This window comes from Colius striatus, chromosome 2, assembly GCF_028858725.1.
Source record: "Colius striatus isolate bColStr4 chromosome 2, bColStr4.1.hap1, whole genome shotgun sequence".
Taxonomy (NCBI): Eukaryota; Metazoa; Chordata; class Aves; order Coliiformes; family Coliidae; genus Colius; species Colius striatus.
The window spans coordinates 121785905-121805915 of NC_084760.1; the positions used below are offsets into that span (position 1 = coordinate 121785905).

Sequence of the window (20011 nt, forward strand, 5' to 3'; positions counted from 1 at the left end):
TCATTTTCAAACCACCTTGAATCTTCAGTCTCCAGAGCTCGGGTGTGAGTTCAGGCTTTGAGAGCAGAATTCAATTCCCTGGTCAGCCACAAGCTCTCTCTTATCTCCAGCGTTTCACCAGGCATCGATCTGCAGTGACAGTTGATCCCTCACCTCCCATTTAAACCACCAGGACTGAGATGCCTCAATAATTTCTGAGACACCAGGCCTCAGCCTCTTTGTGCTTCAGTTCCACATCCATACTGTGGGAATAACAGTACTCTTCTCGTGATATCCTGTTGAGATAAGTACATAGATGACTGTGCAACACTTGGGCACAAGGCGTTCCTCCCATAAAAGAAGTGTTGTGTTTACAGTTGTTTTTCTACACCAACCTGACACTAAATCATCTGCTGAGCACTGCACTGCATCCACCTTACAAGCTGGGGGCTGGCCGTGGCCTGCTCAAGCCTAAGCCAACTTCACTGGTCCCCTGGGTGCCTTACAGGTGGGGTTTCTGTTTAGCACCATCTTCCACACACAACTGATAGCAGCAGGTACTTCTGGCAGCAGCCGCCCTCTCTGGTGTGCACTCTCAGCTCGGGCCAGCTCGGGATCTGCACACGTTTACTGCAAATCACCTTAGCGCGAAGCATCTGGCCTGGCAGTCTGAGCAGCGAAGCTAATTGCAATGTTAGTCACAGTGTTAAGTACAGCACTTAACTATATAATTTATTTACTGAAACGCTGCCTGTCTCGCCAGCAACCGCTGGAGTGCTGAGTAATCACAACGTGGCCAGGTCTGCATCAAACACAGAAGGCAAACCCTCTGCCCCGTTTCACTTACTGCCTTACACACCTTAAGCCTAACTCCCTACAGCTCTGCACACAACACAGACACCACTGACCTGCCTGTGGAGACGTGTGCACGCCGTGATTTTCGTGGTCAGGCTGGACAAAGTACCAGCAACAGGAAATAAAACACACAACAGAGTCTACAACGTAAGTTAAGGTACAGCTACGGGGTTTTGCACAAGCCTCAAGGGAGACCACACTGATGAGTTACCAGAAGTTTAATATCTGGTGGCTCACGGGCTGGAAGGGACCTTTAGAGATGATCCAGCCCAACCCCCTGCAGAAGCAGGGTCACCTAGATCAGGTCACACAGGAACATGTCCAGGCAGGTCTTGAAGCCCTCCAAGGAAGGAGCCTCCACACCCCCTCTGGGCAGCCTGTGCCAGGGCTCCCTCACCCTCATGTGGCTAAAGGAAACAGATTTATGGGAGCAGGTGGAAGAAGTACTCATGAGAACTCATTTCTGGTTCTGGGGACAGAAGTAGCAGCACCACATTCAATCTCTTGCCCACAAGGCTTGTTAGCAGTGGCTCACTGTTCGCCTAAGCCTGAGGGCAAAGTGAAAGCAGGACTGCCCTCAGGAGTGGAACTGCTGCTGCCGTACCTCAGGGCTGAGAACAGGCCACTTGACACTATATCAGTGCAGAATTCCAAAGCAGGGCTTAAAAAGCTGAACTGCTCCAGTGATTTAACAAAGGGTTTTCCATTTTCCACTTTCAAAAAGTCATTTAGGCAACTTCATCCAAGGAATTCTGAGGAGGCAATGGCAGCACCATTCCCCAGAGGCAACCTTTTGCACTCCCCCAACTACAGCATGCAATCTCATCTAAACACTACTCCTTGTCTGTCAGCAGGACCGAGGACAAATACACCTTCTATTTTGTATTTGAGTACATTCAAGGGAACACACCAGGCAGAAACAGTCTATGTGTTATCACCAGACGTGTTCAGCTGGGTGTCCAAGGGAAGCACAGCCTATGCTGCCTGCTGCCCTGCAACTCCTCTGCCCCAAATAACCGCTGGACCCTTCTGTGTGACTAAATTAGGCAGAGTAGCTGACTTCTGAGATGTAGGATGTGCTCAGAGGAGCTCAGGAGCAGTCATCCACCCCCACAGCGCATGTTCAGTCCCAGCCCTGACACCAGAGAGGCTGCAGGAGAGGTGACCACACTTCACGCAGACGGGGCTCAGGGGAGGCACGAGATCTCTGCTGCTAACACAGGGGATGTCTGCACACAAAGGCAGAGTTCAAAGCAGCATGCAGCCTACAGCATTCAGATTTTAATCTGCCCTCCCCATGTCCTAACACCCCCAATCAGATGAAGTCTTTTCCCTACCTGGGGACCACATCTTGAGTCATTTCTATGCCACAGAAGTGTGCTTTGTGTACCCACAAACAGCGAGTTCTCCCTGTTTTGTAGCCAGAGGTCTTCCAGAGCAGAAGAGGATCTGGGTGCAGACACACACTGCACTTCTGCCAAAGCACTATCTGCACGCAGGTTTGGCCTCTCACAGCCACGGCTGAGGCACTGGCGCGAGACCCAGACATCAAAGGCTCCTCTATTAGACAGAAAACAGGTACTGCTTAAAAAGCAACTTCATGACAGTATCTCATAAATGATCTCAAGAGACTTCCTCTGCCCAGAAAAAAAAAGCCTGCTAATTGACACCAATTACTGTGGCTATGGCAGTGAGTAACAGGCCGGGAGCATCGCTAATTGCGCTCAGCTTCACAGGAGCAGAGCTCCCTCAGGCCAAAGCCGTTCCAGAGAGCTCGCATCGCCCTGTGCGCTGGCTTTTTCTTCCTCAAGTCAGATCCCCCTGAAGCACCCGTAAATTCAAACACCTCAAATAAGGACTAAAAGGATGTCTGTAGGAGAACTATCTGCGCAGTCCAGCCAGCCGGCTCTGAAACAGCAGCACCTATGTTACCGGCTCGCTTGCTTCCAGCAACTACCCGTTTTGTAGATGCTGCCCCAAGCGCTACAGAATTCCTCTGCAACACGCGGCAGCAGGTCCACGGTGCTGCCAGAAGTGATGCGACGTCCCGGCACAGAAGTTACCCAGCAGGAGGAGCGAAATCATCATCAGGTGCTGCCGATGAGCCAGCGCTCCGCAGCCCTGCCCGCGCCTCGGAGACCGGCCCGAAGGTGACAAAGCAGGAGGTGACGGGAGAGCCCCGAGCCGAGGCTGGGGCCTTGGGCTATCCCCGTTCCCCGGAGAAAGCCCCCGGTGCCAAAGCAGAGCGGCCCCCGAGCTGCAGCCGCCGCCCCGCCCCGCCCCGCCGCGCATCCCCCTCGGCCCACCGACGGGCAAGCGCCGGCCCCGGCCCTCGCGGAGCAGCGGCGCTGGGCGGGGAGCGGCCGCCCCTCGCCGCGGGGCCATGGGGCCGGGGCTCGGCGGCGCGGGGCCGGGCGGGCGGGGAGCGGTGGCCTCACCTGTGGCGGAGGCGGCCGCGAGGGCCGCGGACCGAGGCGGGGCCGCGCTCGCTCATGCCGCGCTCGCTCATGCCGCGCTGTTTACGCCCGTGGCCGCAGCGACGGCTCCCGGCGAGCACCGCGCCCGGCCCGCCCCGGAAGCGCCTCCCGCGGCCGTGGGGACGGGCGACGGCCGCGCCGGCGGGAGCGCAGCCCCTGTGCGGGCCACGTACCGGCCTGGACACGCACACACACACACAGACACAGAGATACACACAGGCACAGAGATACACGCACACCCCCCATAGAGGTGGGTGTGGGGAGGCTGGAGCCAGGCTGTGCTCAGGGATGGCCAGTGGCAGCACAAGGGGCAGCGGGGACAAGCTGGGACAGAAGAGGTTCCAAAGCAACACGAGGAACAACTTGTTCCCTGTTGAGGCGGGGGAGTCCTGGCAGGGGCTGCACAGATGGCTGCGGAGGCTCCTCTGGGGACATTCCAACCCCCTGGACATGTTGCTGTGTGCCCTGCTCTGGCAGGGGGTGGGCTGGATGACCTCTAAAGGTCCCTTCCAAGCCTCAAGATTCTGTGCCCCTTTATGGCACTGGTAAGCCTTCTGTGACTTCAGACGTGTCGGGGGGCGGGTGGGTGCTGCCGCCATGCGTGGAGGAGCTGCCGGAGGGCCGCCTGCCGTCCCGCCCTGCTGCAAACCGTGGCACAAGTTTGGGGACCGCTGAGACCCAAAAGCATTCCTTGCTAAATTATTACATCATCTGTTAATGTATTGTTATTAAACCTGTCAGCTTGGGTGTTGCTGCAGCAGTTAAAGTGGCTGTGGTGTGCAGTCTCCAGGCTGGTGCTGAGGAGGACTGGGCTGAGGCAGCCATCTCTGCCTTTCTTGAGGAGAAAGGAACTTTCCAAGGCATCAGCACGTTCATTCCAAAACCAATCACGAGCTGCTGAACAGTTACAGAAGTCGGGCCCACCTTTAATAGTTGGCTTTACTGAGTCTGTTGTTCACTATGTTCTCAGGGGAAAAAACCCTAACCTGAAAATACAAATGTCTCCATTTGTATGGAAATCAAACATCTCGCTAAAATCCAGGGAACTGCCCCTCGATCTAGCTGCCTGAGCTCCTTCATGTCTTCTCACCAAAAGCAGTCAGCAGGGGAAAAAAGCCACAGCGCCTTGGGCAAGCGCTGGGACAGCCCAGACAGACCCTGCATTTACATCTCCTGCTGGTAAACGAAGTAGGAAAGAAACCCACATTAAAAAAAACAGCCTCGGATAAAAGCTTAGATCCTTTTGAAAGCAAGTTGCCAAATTAGTGGTTAAACTCCAGTGCCCCAATAAAGGAAGTTGAAACACTGGGAGAGTATTTGGGATTAAGGAGAAGGAACGCTACATCCAAATGCGATAGCTGTGAAATGCCTAATGAGAACAGCAATCAGTACACAATTAGTACGAGATCATCATCATCTTAATTACCCTTCCTTAGAACTTGTGTCCAACCACTGCCTCACAAGAGTCGGCTGTAGCAGGGAGGTGGTAACGGACAGGGCTCAGGCAGGTGCCAGGGCTTGGGCTTCAGGAGGCTCCAGAGCCTCAGGACGGGTCGGGGCTCTGGGGTGTGATCCTGCAGCCTCCCTGGTGTTTTTCAGCACCTTCCTCCTCTAACTTGCATAAACCAAATTTAAATGTAAAGTACAAAGCTTTGCTGAATGGATGTAGCAGTCAGCACTTAACAGTCCCCAAATTAGCTTCTGTCACTTGAATAACCATAGCTGCTGCCTGGCTTAGCCTTTGCATATCCACTATACATAAATGGCTCAACAAGATAGGGATGGCTTTAGCTGTGGAAGAGCTTACCTACTCAAGAAAATGCACAGGCAAAGGATTTGCAGATTTGGGAGCCTTTTATTATTGAATTCACGTAACACACACTTGTAAGACGTACGGTTCTCCTCACTCTCCTGCTCACTGAAAGCAAACAGGCGTTGTGGAGGCCTCCGTCACAGCACGAGCTCACGCCTTCACAACCCCTGACTGCTGCAGCCTGGCTCTGCTGCAGCCTGCCTCTGAGCTCACTCACCATTTCCAGAGCTGGGCATTTTTACCCCAGGTCCTAACTTTGCCACCCAGGTCCGCCACAGTGTGCCCTTTCCTTTAAAACATGGAGGGTGGGAGGAAAGTAGAGCTTTGGCACCTCAGCTGCAGATGCAATCCCTTGTCCTCTGACAGTTACTTGTAGCCCTGAGACTTCTCTGGAGCCTTTGTATCAGCATGAGGTTCCTGCCCAGTCCTGGGGGCAGTTAAGATGGAAATAAAAAGGTTTTCATGGTTGCTTCGTAGTTAAATCACCTTTTTTTTCCCCCCCAGAAGGTCGCTTTTAACAGCTCTTGCTGCTAATATCTACGCCAAGATAAACAGTGTCCCCTTGAGCAGCGAGGTGAGGCACTGCCAACGTGTGGTTTCAGCCAGCCAGCCCTGAACCGTGCTCTGTTGGGCTGACACATGCCCTGAACGCATCGCTGCTAGTCAGTGCAGAAAGCTGTCCCAGGCCAGGCGGCGTGTGGACAAGAAAACACTTCCATACGCTACGAATCTGTTATCTTTCCAAACAGGCAGAGAATCTGGCTTTCTTAAGCCTGCACCAGGGACACACCAGGTTTGGTTCTGGAAGACTAAACTGCTTTTGAAAATATTTGTGCTTGCTAAAATAATACCCAAACTTCCACAGGGTTCTGGTGCTGTGCAAAACCATGAGTGCGCATCACAGTTACCTGCTGGGAAACCTTCTTCTCTCTCTGTCTCCTGGGCCGTTCCAGCCCTGCTGGGTTTTTCAGTGTGGAGCTGGCTGGAGCAGACATGAGGGTCTGGAGGGTGCCCCCTGCTCGGCGGCTCAGGGGAAGGGGGGCTGCCAGCACCTGCCTGGCACGCCAGCCCCCAGCCTGACGGATGAACCATCTTCTTGCTGGCATCCCCAATAACTCACCCCAGTGCTCCAGCCGTGAAAGCCTGCAGGGAGCAGTGTTTTGTTTGTGTTCTCCCTTCAGTACTCAACTCTTCTTTTAGATTGTCTTAATTTAATTTTAATGTAATCTGATAAGGGCTGTAAAACTGTCAAAGAAATCTGTCTCCTTCTGTCATATTAAATACACTCTGAATGAGATGGTTTTCCTCCCCAATAGCTGACAAACAAAAGCATCTCTTGATTCAAATGAAGGGATTGATGTACACTAATCTTAACAGCTTTGCACGCTCTTTCCAGTTTAGGCAGGAAACAGTGTGGGCTTTTAGTGTCCTGCTTTGCTCTGGAGGTGTAACAATACCCTGGGAGGTGCAGAATCCGCCTCGTGCTGAGCATCTGGCCGCAGGGTGCTCACCTGCAGGGATGAGAGAAAGAGAAGTGAAAAAGAATGTATCTTCATAGATGGGAAAAAAGGGGGTGAAGGACTGACAAGGTGTGCCTCCAGACAACCTGTGCTGCTCCCTTCCAGCGGAAAGCTTGGGGACTGAGCTGCTGCCTGTGTTCCTGGGCTCAGGCCGTTGCCTCGCTGCAGAGGGACCCCAGCCCATCCGTGCCAGGCTTTCAAAGACTCAAAGGCTCTGTCTCACTGGAGGACTACTGGGATCTTTCCAAAGATCTCTGCTGTAGTTTCTTCTGCCCTGCTTATCTCTTATCTGCTCAGTGCTGTTTCTTCCCAAGGGCCACAGATCATCTGTCTGTCTCACCCTTGGCCTCCCCCTTTGCAGCCATCATCAGCCCATGACACATCTGTCAGATGTTGGTCGGGGGGTTTGCTGGTTTTCCTGGGCACAGCCTGTACCCACTGCACACTCTCTGCCACAGCCTCTGGTCTAAAGCCAGACAACAGAGGGGATGCCCCCTGGTCACAGAGACGGGAAACTCTTCATATACAGATGAAATTGTCAGTGTCCTTGTGTAGGGGGTCTTGGGTCAAAGCCTCCCCCCACGAGCCTCTGCGTATCCCCCCATTGCCGCTGTAACCGCAACAATGCACTTGCACGGGTTAAGGGATCTCTGATTTTAGCTGTTTCACCTGACATGAGAAATACAAATCTTGCTCAGTGCCTGCATTAGAACCAACCAAACCCCGACTTCAAAAGCAGTAAAGAGATGCCACTACTGAAGAGCAGCCGTGCACTAATCAGCACTAAGGCCGAGAGCCGTGGTGGCACCACAGCGTGCCACCACCACCGTCCTGCCCCTGCCTGGGCTGGGTGCCTGGCTTCTCTGGAAGGGGATGTGCACTAACACAAGCCGTAAAGGACTCAAACGAGGTTTTTTCCCCTCTGTTGTTTGGCTCCAGAGAGGACTGTGCATTGGGCTTGCCCACAAGTCACGGCAGAATCAAAGACATTTTGTTTCCTTTTCAATTAGATGCACAACAGATGCCCCGATGGCTATGCAAAAGACAGACCAAAAATTTACATAATGCCCATACAAGTCTCTTTTTTTGGTTAATGAGTCGAGTCCCCAGCGAAGAGCACTAATAACACATCAGTAATCAAAGAGCCAGAGCAGCAGTGAAGGTATCTCAGCAGAGCAGCGGCGTGGATCTGTTTCCGCTGCCGGCGCAAGGGAACAGTCCTCAACATGCTGGATTTACTGCTTAAATTCTAATATATTTAAACCTAACAAAATGCTTTTGTTCAATGCTGCAGTGCCTTGAAACCTGTTATTACTCATGTCTGGTCATAAAGCAAGAGCACACTGCCTTACTGCAGAAGGCAGGTTTTGCTGCCGACAGGCCAGGTGAAGCGAGTTCCTCTGGCGAGAGCCTGTTAACACCGAGGCCAGCGATAATGGCCGATTAAACAGGGAACTTAACAGCAGGACTAGAGCATTTAAAACTGCATTATGTTTATTAAGAATGTGAGGGCTTTACCCAAAGCCTACCGACGTAATTGAGAAGTCTCCAGTGATGTCATTGTCCACGAATCTGGAATTAATCCTGGAGAATTCAGATACAAGCACATGCCATTGTTTACGGCTCCGTGTTGCTAATGAGCAACAGCAATGCCATGGCACGGGGAGGGGACTGGTGTGAGACCATTTGCTGGGAAGTATCCCTCCTCTCCTGCCACTTCCGAGTGCTTTTCCAGCCTCCTACGTGGCACATGAGGCTCCAAGACCAGGAAGGATCAGATACGATCTGACTCGGGCTTTTCCAAGGCCAAGGATCTCTGCAGAGCGTGTTTGGCAGGTTTTGGGTCTCTGCTTTCCCAGCAATCCAAAGTCACTTCTGTTTCTAAGATGTACCCACGAGGAATTAACCAGTCTCCATTTAAGTGTCTGCTGTTGTTTGAAGAGGAAAGAGGAGATTGATGGTGCTGAGTTTCTCTATCCCTAGGGAAAGAAGTGAATTTAGGTTTTCTGAGATGTGAGACGAGGCTGAATTTGACCGAGACCACCCATGGCAGAGCGACCAAAGGCTCGGTTGCTGTCTCCTCTGACATCGTTTGTGCCTCACGCCCTGGAGCTCTCCGCACACCACCACTTACACTTCTGTTGCTCCACCTGAAACAGTCCTGATGTCTTCCTGTGCAGGAAAGTCTGCTTTGTGCTATTTTGGACCACTGTGGAATGCCTCCTTCAGGCCTGCAGTAGCCAAAAGAGCAAGCAGGCAGAAGATGGCTCACAAATAGCCCAACCCAATCCTGCAGCTCGGGCCTCAGAGCAGGGAGCGTGACTGCGCTTCTCAGGCCACAGCCCAGTGCGAGGCAGAGCCTGCTGGCACCACAGGCTGCAGCCAAGAGTGCCCTTACAAACCCAGGGAACAGCCGGCACGGGGCTGCAATCTGCCCCTGCCAAACTCCCCAGAGCGATGCGGGACGCTGCGTGCCTGAGCGTGTGCTGCCTGCTCTGCCCCCGCGGTGCCGTGGTCAGCCTACACCTGCAAACGGCAGATTGTCCACCAGAACGGGGTCCCTTGCACCCAGGCAGGATTGTGTCATGTGTCAGGACCCTCTTTCTGTAGCGTCACATCCATGTGATTCCCAGCTCCCCCTGCTCATCTCCAATGTGCCAGACAGGTCGTGCAGCCAGGGCTTGAGTGGCCAGCTCATCCCAACGCTGCTACTGCTGCTGCAGCTCTGAAGGACTGGCTCTTTTGTTAGTGTTTTAACAAATGAGTGCAATAATCTCACATACTCACTGAAATACTGGGAAACTTTTTCTTCTGCAAGTCAGGAAAAATTGAAGGGCCAACATAAAATAACTGGGAAGCTGTTTTAACTGAGTCAGATAATGTTTTCCTTTTAGCACCACATTGCACAGCGCTCTGTTTTGAAGAGTTGCTTTCTGCGTTGACAGGGCCAAGGCATTTAGACAAGGTAAAAAAGCTGGGGAGATCCAAAAGCCCAGCCTCAAAGGGAGAGCGTCTGGCCTATTGTCTGTTTTGATTAATGAAGCCTTTTGCATGGTGAGATAATACGATGTTTACTGAGCGGGGAATGCCGCTGCGCAGCACAAATATCAGAAGTATGAATAATATTCACTGTGATAACGACATCAATAAGCTAATCTGTGCAGTTCTGGATTCTGCTCAAAAACGCCTCAAACGGTATTTGTTTATTTCGTAATTGTCAGCCACTTTGATGCACTTGTCGTCAGGTTCAACAAGTGCTCCAAGCTACGAGGGCTTGAAACAAAGGGAAGCACTTGGGCGAGCCTGGCGGGTTAGTGCCGTTTGGGGCAAGGGAAAGCGGCTCCGCCGGCCGCTGCTGGGCACGGCTGGCGAGGTGCTGCTCCTCAGCCAAACACAGGCACAGGCCCCCCAGCACCTCTCACTGCCCAAAACCAGAACATCGAAACCCTGCTGAAGGTGTTTGTATTTCAGCATGAACATGTGCAAGTCACCGGTGACTCTTTAAAACAAAAGTGAGCAATCGGCAGTGGCAGCATCGCGGAAAACGGACACGTCCCCTTGAGCCAGAACTCTGCGCAAACACCGAGCTGTTGCTTGTCACCGTTTGACTGCTGCCTCCATTTGGTTACCACTTGTGCCTGAGGTTTGGAGCTGAACGGCTGGACCCTGGCAAGTGCTACCTGCAGAGCCAGGCCACATTTCACAGGAACTAACAGCTCTGACTCCTCCATTTCTGTGATATCCAGCATCAAGTGGACACTGTTTTTCCCTCCCTGTCCCAAACCACCATGCTGTTTTTCTGTGATCTAGCCTGCATTTTCCCCTCTGTCCCACACAGAAGGTTGTTCTGGTGATGAATGAAAAGATCCAGACATACAAACCGCCCATTCATTTGACAGGCTGGAAAACACAAGACTAATAAATTAATTAAACTGTGTCTGCTCTCAGCTCAGCATCCCTGGGCCCTGTTCTCTGTGCTCCATTTGGCATATTCAACAGTAAATAATTGTGCCAAACAGGTAACAGGCACCTGAAGCAGCAGCTGGTAAAAAGGTTTGTGAAGAGACGAAAAAAATTCCCTTTAGATAGTGCTTGAAAATTTGCTGTGGATCTGCTTTGGTGGAAAGGTTGGCTCTGGGCTGACCAAGGTCCAAAATGCTGTGTTTGTAGGCGCAGCCACAGTTTGTAGGCCGCTGTGGGCACTGGGTCCTGTTCCCATGAGGACAGGACCAGACCCTGGCCAGGCTTGAGCACCTGCATGTGGCCCTGAGAGCTTGGCTCCAGTTGCCTCCCCCCACTCAGCATCTTGGACTGTTACACAGTGAAGGGCAAGTTCTTCCCCCCATGGAGCAGCGCTGACATTTGCAGTCACCCTGTGAACTTTTTAACGACCAAACCTCTATCTCTCCTCAATACCCTCTGCTCACTTTTGTTCTCCCTTTATTTTTCCTTCTACAGAGTGTGTTTCTCTGCTGCCCCACGGGCTGGGGCCACCCTGAGCTGCCGCCAGCCCGGGCAAGGGGCTTCAACAGAAAGAAATAAGGGGAGGAAAAGAAAGGAAAAAAAAGGTCAAGCAACGCAGCAACTCCCCCCCGGCCCCAAGCAAGCAGCGGAGGGGAAGTCCCTGTCACCCGCGCGGCGACGCGGGGTCCATACCGTTTAATAAGCGCCGGGATCGGCTTCGGGAACTGCTGCAGACCCGTGCCCGGCTCCCGGAGCGATCCATCCCGCCTCCTGCCACGGCGATGGCCGGGAGCGGCCGGCCGCGATACCCTGCCCCCGCCGAGGGCCGAGCGGCGCTGCCGGGGGCCGAGCGGAGCCGGGAAGCGCCCGCCCGGAGCGCGGCCGCCGCGCACGCAGGTACGTCCCGGTCGCTTCGCCTCTTCCTCCCGCTCACAGCCTTCGCGTCTCTTTTATTTTCCCCGGTCGTTTCCCCACCAGTGATTTAATTCTGGCGATTTTATGGTTTCGGCAGCGCGGGCACATAGAGCGAAAGGGACGCTCGCTCCCGTTCAGACATCTGGGGTTTTCCCCAAATTAAGCAACGGCAGCTCGGGAGGAGTGAGAGCGTCACCAGACACTGCATCGATCTGGGCAGATCGCCGCTGCTTCTCCAGCGCCAGCGGGTGAACGGGACTGACAATAACCCCCGGTAACTGAAGGCAGCAGCTTATGCGACTCAAGAGCTTGAAACGGGTGAGCGTGGGGGCGGCTGGAAGGCTGAGCACCCCGAAATCTCCTCCGCGGGTGGGACGGTGGGAACGACCACATACCCCACAGGCTGGGGTTTTGGGGGAAACGATGGCGAACCGGTGCGTGCGGTCCCCGCCTGCCTCGCTCCGGGCAGGGGCTGTATTTCTTGTCCCCATCGCCGCTTCCCCGGCCGCTCCTTACCTGGGCTCCGGCGGGGACGGTGTCAGCTCCCGGTCCCGGGCAGCTCCCCGCGCTCGGCACGGCCAGCGCACCCCAGCTCTGCCGCGGCAAGGAAAGAAATAATACACAGGGTTAGGATTTTCCTGCAAAGACAGTGGGGTGTTGGGGATGCTGCCCCCGACCCGGCTCTGGCCTCGACCCCCCCCCCGCCTGCCCGAGCCGGTGCGAGGCGGGGAAGCCCGTCCTTCCTCCTCGTATCGATTTCAGCCCGGCGCTGATAGCATTTAGGCCAGGATTGGGGTATAATGGAAATATCATCAGGAGACAATTACCTTTTCAGAGCATTCACTTCTCCTCCCAGACACTGTTATTTGAGAAATAGGATCATTTGATTTCATATTGCACTAAATAACACCCAGCCGTCTCAAATTGCCAGCTTCTTAAAAGCCACCCATTGGAATAAATTGCAGAGCGACTCTTTTGGCTCTGGCTTCTTGCCTTTTTTTTCCCCCCACCCTCCTCCTCCTCCCTCGCAGAGCGACATGGCGGTGTCGGGACCGAGCCGGGAAGGGGCCCGGGGCGGCCAGACGAGCGCTCGCTGCCCCGACGGGCGCTGGAGCCGCCGAGCCCGCCCTGCGCGCCTTCGCTCCTGCTTTTCTCCCCCTCTCCGCCTTTCACCCCTTTTCATTTCCCCCGTTTCAGGCAGCATTGTCCCGTCCCCTCGCGGGCACGGCGAGGGGCGATGTGCCTTTAAGGCCAAACGCGCGCCTGCCCGCCTGGGCACCGCAGCCTTCATTAGATCGGTATTAATGTCATCCGCCGATTACTAATTAGATTTGCGGGATAAATGAAATTACCCGACTGGGCTGCGCGGGAGGGGGAGCGGCGGGGAGCGGAGCGCCCCGGCCTTGCCGGGATTCACGGGCAAAGAGGAAAAGAGAAAAGAAAAAGAAAGAGGAAACCAAATCCCCGTGTTTCCCCCGTTTTTACCCGCCACAACCCACGGGGAGGGTCCCCCCTACCCCCAGGCAGACCCTGATGAAGTACTGTCCACAGTCCCACCGCGCTGCCCGCGGAGCGCGCCCGGCTGCGGGCACGGCGGCGGGGCAGAGCCCGAGGGGCTGAGCCCGGGTACGGACACGGCGGCGGGGCAGAGCCCGAGGGGCAGAGCCCGGGTACGGACACGGCGGCGGGGCAGAGCCCGAGGGGCAGGGCCCGGGTACGGACACGGCGGCGGGGCAGAGCCCGAGGGGCTGAGCCCGGGTACGGACACGGCGGCGGGGCAGGGCCCGAGGGGCTGAGCCCGGGTACGGACACGGCGGCGGGGCAGAGCCCGAGGGGCAGAGCCCGGCTGCGGGCACGGCGGCGGGGCAGAGCCCGAGGGGCTGAGCCCGGGACGGACACGGCCGCGTTATTCCCCCTGTTTATTTACCGTTACTGGAAGAGGTGAGGGAAGGGTCAGGCCGGGGTCTTTTGGGACCGCTGACTGAACAGCACACACCGCGGGTTACAAAAAGGGGCCTGTTCTCCATGTAATAAAAACAGCGCTCTTTAACCAGTGCCAATTAAATCGTGTTTCATTTTACCTGGGATCACACAACAGACTTGACAACAAATTGCCTTTCTTTGTCACTGTTCATTACTGGTGGAACTGGCCACACTCCTGGCTGCCCAGGACCCTCCCCACATAGCCCATCCAAACCCCTGCCAGCCTCCCCCGAATCCACTCGAGATCTGCCTGGTTCTCCTCTTGCTTCCCACTGCCACTGAAGCTGGTACGAGCCGTGCCAGGCCCCTCTCCTTGGCGTGTGGAGCTATTCCGGTGCCCAGCCCTTCCCTGCTATCTTACAAACCATGTCCAGGCTCCCCGGGGACGTGGCTGCAACTGGGAGATTCAATTAAATAATCCCGGTCCTTTGCTTTTCCCACAAATGGCTTTTCTTTTTTCCTCCCCCAAATATTTCCTTTTCCAAGTTCTTTTTCAAAAAGGGAAAGGAAAAAAAAAAAAAAGAATCAGACCCCCAAACTGAAGAACAACAGGAAAAAAAGAAGTGGGGGGGTAAGAAAAGAAAGAAACTGTTCTCCTTTCTCTTCCCTGTATGCAGGGTAATTGATAGGCTCTATCAGAGGTCAGGATTTGCATAAGAATTAAGAGCAGTAAATTAATTTAATATTCCATGCACATCTCCAATTATTCCTGCAGACCTTTGTCTCCACGGCTGGCAGAGAGAAGGTTCAGCTGCTCTTCAACCAAACAACATCTGTGCAGTTAATAATTTGATAAACAGCTCATACAAATAGTTTCTGAATTATCTGCCAACCCAATGACTATTCAGTTTTGAAACGCTTGGCAAGGTCTGCGACGTGTGGTCGGGGCTTTGTAGCCTTGTTCCAGTGATTTAGCTGCCCGGGCAGACATCTTCCCTCCTTATCTCTTAAATTTAATCAGCTACTTGCACCAAAAAAACCCATCAATAACAGTATGTAAAATAAGTAATTACCAGTAATTAATAGCAGCCCTCCTGCCCTGGTTCCAGGCAAGGCACAGGGGTGCCGGTGCGTGGCACAAACGGGCGGTCCCACTGCCTGTGCTCCGGCCTTCCCTCACCCTGGTGGGTCTGGGAAGGGGTTGGTGACAGAGTGGGGGCCCGGGACAGGCACAGCCCCAGCTGGGTTTTGGCATGGGCCCCTTCCCCAGTGGCAGGATTTACAGCCCCCTGCAGAGAGGACAGGCTTCTCTGGAAGCCCTGGCCGTCCGAGGAGGAATGGCCAAAGGCAGCCGTGCCAAACCCAGATGGCAGCCTCGGGAGGGCATTCTGACCTTCACCCGTTGATTTCCAGGGGAAATCCAAACTGACGAAATTGAGGTGGCTCCCTTGTACCATCCCAGCACAGATGCAGAGGTCCAACTCCACGCTGGCCAACAGCACATCTGCTGGCAGAGCCCATGGTGATGACGCCAGGCGCTGCGGCAGCACCAGCCTTGCCTCGTTTGTTGCAGATGCAGATGTTTAATGCACTGCCCACACCAGGAACTGCTGGGATAACACCTCACGCTCTGCTCTCCGGTGGCACCGGGACCGTAACCCTGCGCACACACGCACGGCCCTCACTCATCTCCTCTCCTGCACGCCCTGGACTTGCAACGCTGCTTCTGCTGCCTACTCATAAATGTGAGTGAGGATGTGTAGCAAGAGGAGGATTTACATAGATATTGGGAACCCACTTGTAGCGAGCTGGGAGGCAGCGAGACCGCGTGGCTAATGAAGATGAATGGAAGGGCTAATTTGTTCCCGTGTACCGCAATCTGCCGCCTCTGTCTGCCGCGGGAGCAGCCGGGGAGTGCTGGCTGCCCGGCACGGCCCCGTCACCAGTCTCTGCAACAGACAGAGCTTCCAGCACAGCAGCAGCCGTGCTGCATCTCAGGCTGCTCCTGCGGCGCCTGCATGTACCGGGCTAAACTGCACAGACAGAACAATCCCTTTTCCTATGGTAGATCTTGGGAACACAGAATCACTGAGGCTGGAAAGCCCTTGAATTTCGGCGAGTTCAACCGTTCCCCAGCTCTGCCACGGCCCCCACTAAACCACGTCCCCCAGCCCCACAGCTACACGGCTTTGCCATGGAGGCATTCCTGCCCCTTTCCCTTTCCTTCTCCAAGAACTGAATACTCTGTCATTTGGTGATCACTGTGCCCAAGGCAGCCTCCAGCCGTCACATCACCCACAGGTGATGATCGCAAGCATCAGGTCCAGTGGGTGCCTTTCCTAGTTGCCTCCCTCACCAGCTGTGTGAGCAAGTTCTCTTCCACGCACCCCAGGAACCTCCTGGACTGTTTCCTCTTTGCTGTGTTTTATTTCCAGCAGACATTCAGTAAGTTGAAGTCCCTCATGAGAAGAAGTTTAGAGTAGGCTGGATGAGGAGTGCCAGGCCCAGCGTCCTTGCCCCACAGTGACAGCACCTAGCACTGATCTTTAACCTCTGCAAACACCCCTCAGCACCAAGGCCTAAACACCCACATGGCAACTGGAGCTGGGTGGCCGGCAACCGGAGCCCACAGGGGTTTGTGAAAGCTGCATTTGCTCAGGGAAGGGTCGTGCCACACACTGTGAGTTTGCTTTCTGTCTGTGTGCTGATGCAGGGGCTTGTCTCCTGGAGCGAGAGCACACTTCCAGCTCGTGTGCCAGGGTTTCTACATGAGGCGAGACACTGTGGGACACAGCCAGGGAACAGAGTTTCCTAACCTCTCCTCAGAGCTATGTGTAATTATATTTGCCAGACAAATAACTGACCTTGTCCTTTGTCCCTGCCCTGCATTGTGTGTCCAATTATTCTGTTGGAGTGCAATGAGAAGGAAAATCAAATTTGCACGCTGGGTCCCATTAATAAATCCACTGGCCACTTAACTTTTCTGCTAACGAGCCTCCTGGCAAGGCCACCAAGGGGTAGTGCTGTGGCATCTCCTGAGGGCTCAGCTGCTCCACACCGTTCCCCCTGCCTAGAGGAAGCCCCGTCCGACTGTCAGAGCTGCAGCACCCGATCCCCAGAGCAGCTCCTCGCCGCCTGCCCCGAGCACCCGGCGGGTGCTGTCTGTGCAGGGTGGGTTCCTGGCACCCATGTGCTGCAGGGACAGCTCTGAAGGGCTTTCCAGTCATTTGCAGCCAGTGGTGTGTCTGAAGAAGCTGCAGCTGGCCTGTGAACATGGGGACATCAGAAGAGGCTATGCCAGATGATGGAGACTCACCCAGCAGGACCATGGCAGAGCTGGTGGCCTCAGAGCTCTCCTCGCAGTCACATGCTGCTGCTCGGCTGCCTTGGGTTGCTGTGTACTGCTGGTTCTTGCAAGCCCTTGTCCCTGCCTGTGTCCCACAGCTTTTGACAGCAGTTAGGGCAGGGGAGAGGCCAAGCCCAGCCTCAGCGCTGAGGAGGCACCACCTAGTTTCCAAAGGGAAACACCCTGCTAAAGGTGGGACGTGGGGGGGGCTGCAGGCCCATTGGTTCTGACCTCGAAATAGGGGGAATGTTCCCAGCTGGGCAGTGGGGCAAGGGCACGGCTCCTGCAGCACTCACAGGCAGCTTCAGCTTAGCTGGGACCTTAATCACACACGTGAGAAGTTGCAGAGTTCCCCTGGTGATGCCACTGCCTCTCACTTCCTTCAGGCATTAAGCATCACTCCAAAATTAATAGAAAGTTGATTTTAAAAAGATTATGAAGTTCTCCAGGCTGAGGGAAAGGTTAATGCTCCTCTCCATAGTGATGCAACTGCCATGTTGGCTGTCATAAAGAGGAGATGATTTTTCTCTTCCTTTTAAAGAGGAAATTTACACAACGAGTAAGAATCCAGAGACTGTGACATAAACAGAAATGAAAGGATCTAGTGCCAAGTTTGGACGGATGTCTGGGGCTTGATAAAGCACTGCAAGCTTATCCCAGCACAACTAATGCCAGACTCAATGCTGGCTGTGTGGGACAGGACAAACAGCAGCTGACCTGCCCCTCACCCACGGGAGGGAGCCCCCCCATTGAGATTCAGCGGCCACAGGCTCCATTCCTGCTGCTGACAGCCCTCACTGGGGCACAGCAGTTACTGCACACAAACCCCAAAGCTCACCCCGGTGAATCAGCCCCTTGAATATTCAACACCTGCAGCTACAGGGCTGCTCAGACCCAGGGATTTGCTAGTAAATGGATGCTTTCTTCCTCTTCTCCAAAATTCAGATTCAGATCAAAGCACTATGCTGTCTCTAGAGCCTGTGGCGTTCTGACCTGAGACTGTATTTTGCCTCAGCTGTAGTTAAGAAAACACATGCAAACCCAGTTTTTACTTTGGAAGCTAAATGGGCTGCTTTAAGACATTCAAATCCCCTTTCTACAGCCCCCAAACGCAACGCTCCACACTGCAAGGAGGGAACCGAATCCCTCGCTGTGTTCCGTGCCCCCAGCTCCTCACACGCTTCTGGTGGCACAGGGAGGGGTTTAAGGCAGCTTTGGGCCTGGCTTGTTAGATCAGGAAGATGCAACTCTGGTTCTGGAGAGCCAGGACACTGGAGACCCTGCATCTTTGCTACTGTTGGTTGACCCTTGAAGCTCCTAAGCCCCTTTGGTCCTTCAATTTAACCACAGCAAGAGGATTTCAACACAGAGACTCGCCAAGTGATGTTAGGAAACGTAATTAATGTTTGCAGAGCTTTGAGCAGACAGTGCTATACGTGCATAAATTCTAGTGTCTCCCAGTCAGACCACCTCAGCCAGATCCGCGGCTGTGTGGATGTACCACTGCTGTAAAGTGCCTCCTTCAGCAGCTCGGGGGTGATGCACCCCAGAGTCAGAGGATGGCAGAGATGCTCAGGAGCACAACTGCTCCTCCTGAAACCTGCCTCAGAGGCACCAGCGTGGTGGCAGCCCCTTCACATCTTCCTTGTTTAAGAATCCAGCAGGAACCAACTTTGCTCTGCTGGTCAAACACACTCCACCCCAACCCTTGTACCATGGCCATGGGAAACACTTGTAAGCAAAGTCAGCTGTGAGGTGTGGACACAGAATGAGCAGGTCAACAAACAGCTTCAGGGGATACCAGCTGGCCATTATGTGTGTGGGGCATTGATTGGGCTTTTTCATCTGTTTTTTTATTAAAAAGCAGTACTCAGCCTAAAAGAGTATGAGTAAAGTTGGGATGAGATGCTTCAGGGACACAATGTGGGATAAGGTACCATGGGGAGACACCACCTCTCACTCATGCAGCTCATTTTGTCCTGCACCAGCGTAAGATCACTGCAGGTCTGGCTCATGTTCGGGAGAACACCCCTGGGCAGGCAACACCCCACAGCGCTTTTCTGTAGCTTTGAGTTCCCTCTCAAGTATTTGCCCCTAACAGAGACAAATTCCAGCCCTACCCCAGGTGGCAGACCGCTGCCTGCTCCAGGTCCCACAGAGCCCTCCCGGGCCCAAGCTCCTTCTGTTTCACATGCACACGAGCCAGCCCCTTCATTTTCACTTCTGGTTACACATGGAAATCAAATGTCAAGGAGAATCATCCCCACCAGTGGAGAAGGACAATGATCCCCAGCCTCCAGCCTTTGCCCCAAGAGCGACCAGGCTGGGCATCCCGTCTCCAGCGCCAGCGGCTGCCCGGGCAGCGCCACACCAGCAGCACCGCGGGCACCAGGCACGGTTTGCACACCCATCCGCGGCACCAGCCACGGCTGTTGGCAGCCAGCAGCACCGGCAGGAGAAAGCAAACCAGCCTGTGCCCGTGGGTGCGTGTGAGACGCCTTCTCCGAGCCGCTTTTTGGAGCAACCTCTCTTTACAGACTTGCTAATTGAGTTGCCGCGCCACTCCTTTCTTATCGAGCCGTAGAAGTGTCTGTAATGAGAGATTAAAATAGTGGTTGTGGCCCGTGATTTATTTTTGACGTTCTCGTGTCTGCGCACGTGCGAGAGGCACCGAGCCACCCGCGCTGCAGGCTGCGGATAAATAACGCTCCGCAATACATCCAGCCAGCCAACGAGAACGCGAGCCGCAGGAAAATATGTACAAGGGGAAAACACATTTGCTGGGTGGTAAGTTATTGGCCCTTTAGAGGCAGGGAAGGGAGAGGCTGGGGAGGTGTGTGTGGAGGATTTGCTCCTCCTGCCTTCCCTCCCGCAAATAAATCACCGGCCTCGCGGCGCTGGCGCCTGAATAAAATATGGCAGGTCTGCGAGGCAGGGCCGGCACGCGGCCCCGTAACGAGCCGCAGCGCTCGCCACGCACACGGACTGCAAATGGGCCGGGCTATCAGCCGCCGCCGTAAAAAATAAACCTCTTCCCCCGGCTGATTATGAAGCTCATGCATAGCAAATGACAGAGCAATAACGCTCGCGCTGCCCGCGGCACGGCTGCAAGAAAGCACAATATTTACAGACTGACAGGCTAATGGACACTTTCCCAGAGAGCGGTTAGAAAGAAGTAGTAAATGGGCCCGTGCTGATGCGGGGCAGCGGGCCCGGTCAG

The 20011-nt window shown here is 54.4% G+C and overlaps 1 protein-coding gene across 1 annotated transcript in view; it reads right to left on the bottom strand.

Moving 5' to 3' along the window:
* The window catches only part of KIZ (kizuna centrosomal protein), a 39769-nt gene extending 36439 nt beyond the window's left edge, over positions 1–3330 (bottom strand). Inside the window, exon 1 of the mRNA XM_061990546.1 lies at positions 3273–3330. The gene's annotated coding sequence lies outside the window, so the exon portion shown is untranslated. The remainder of the gene's footprint in view (positions 1–3272) is intronic.
* Positions 3331–20011: the final 16681 nt, after the last annotated feature.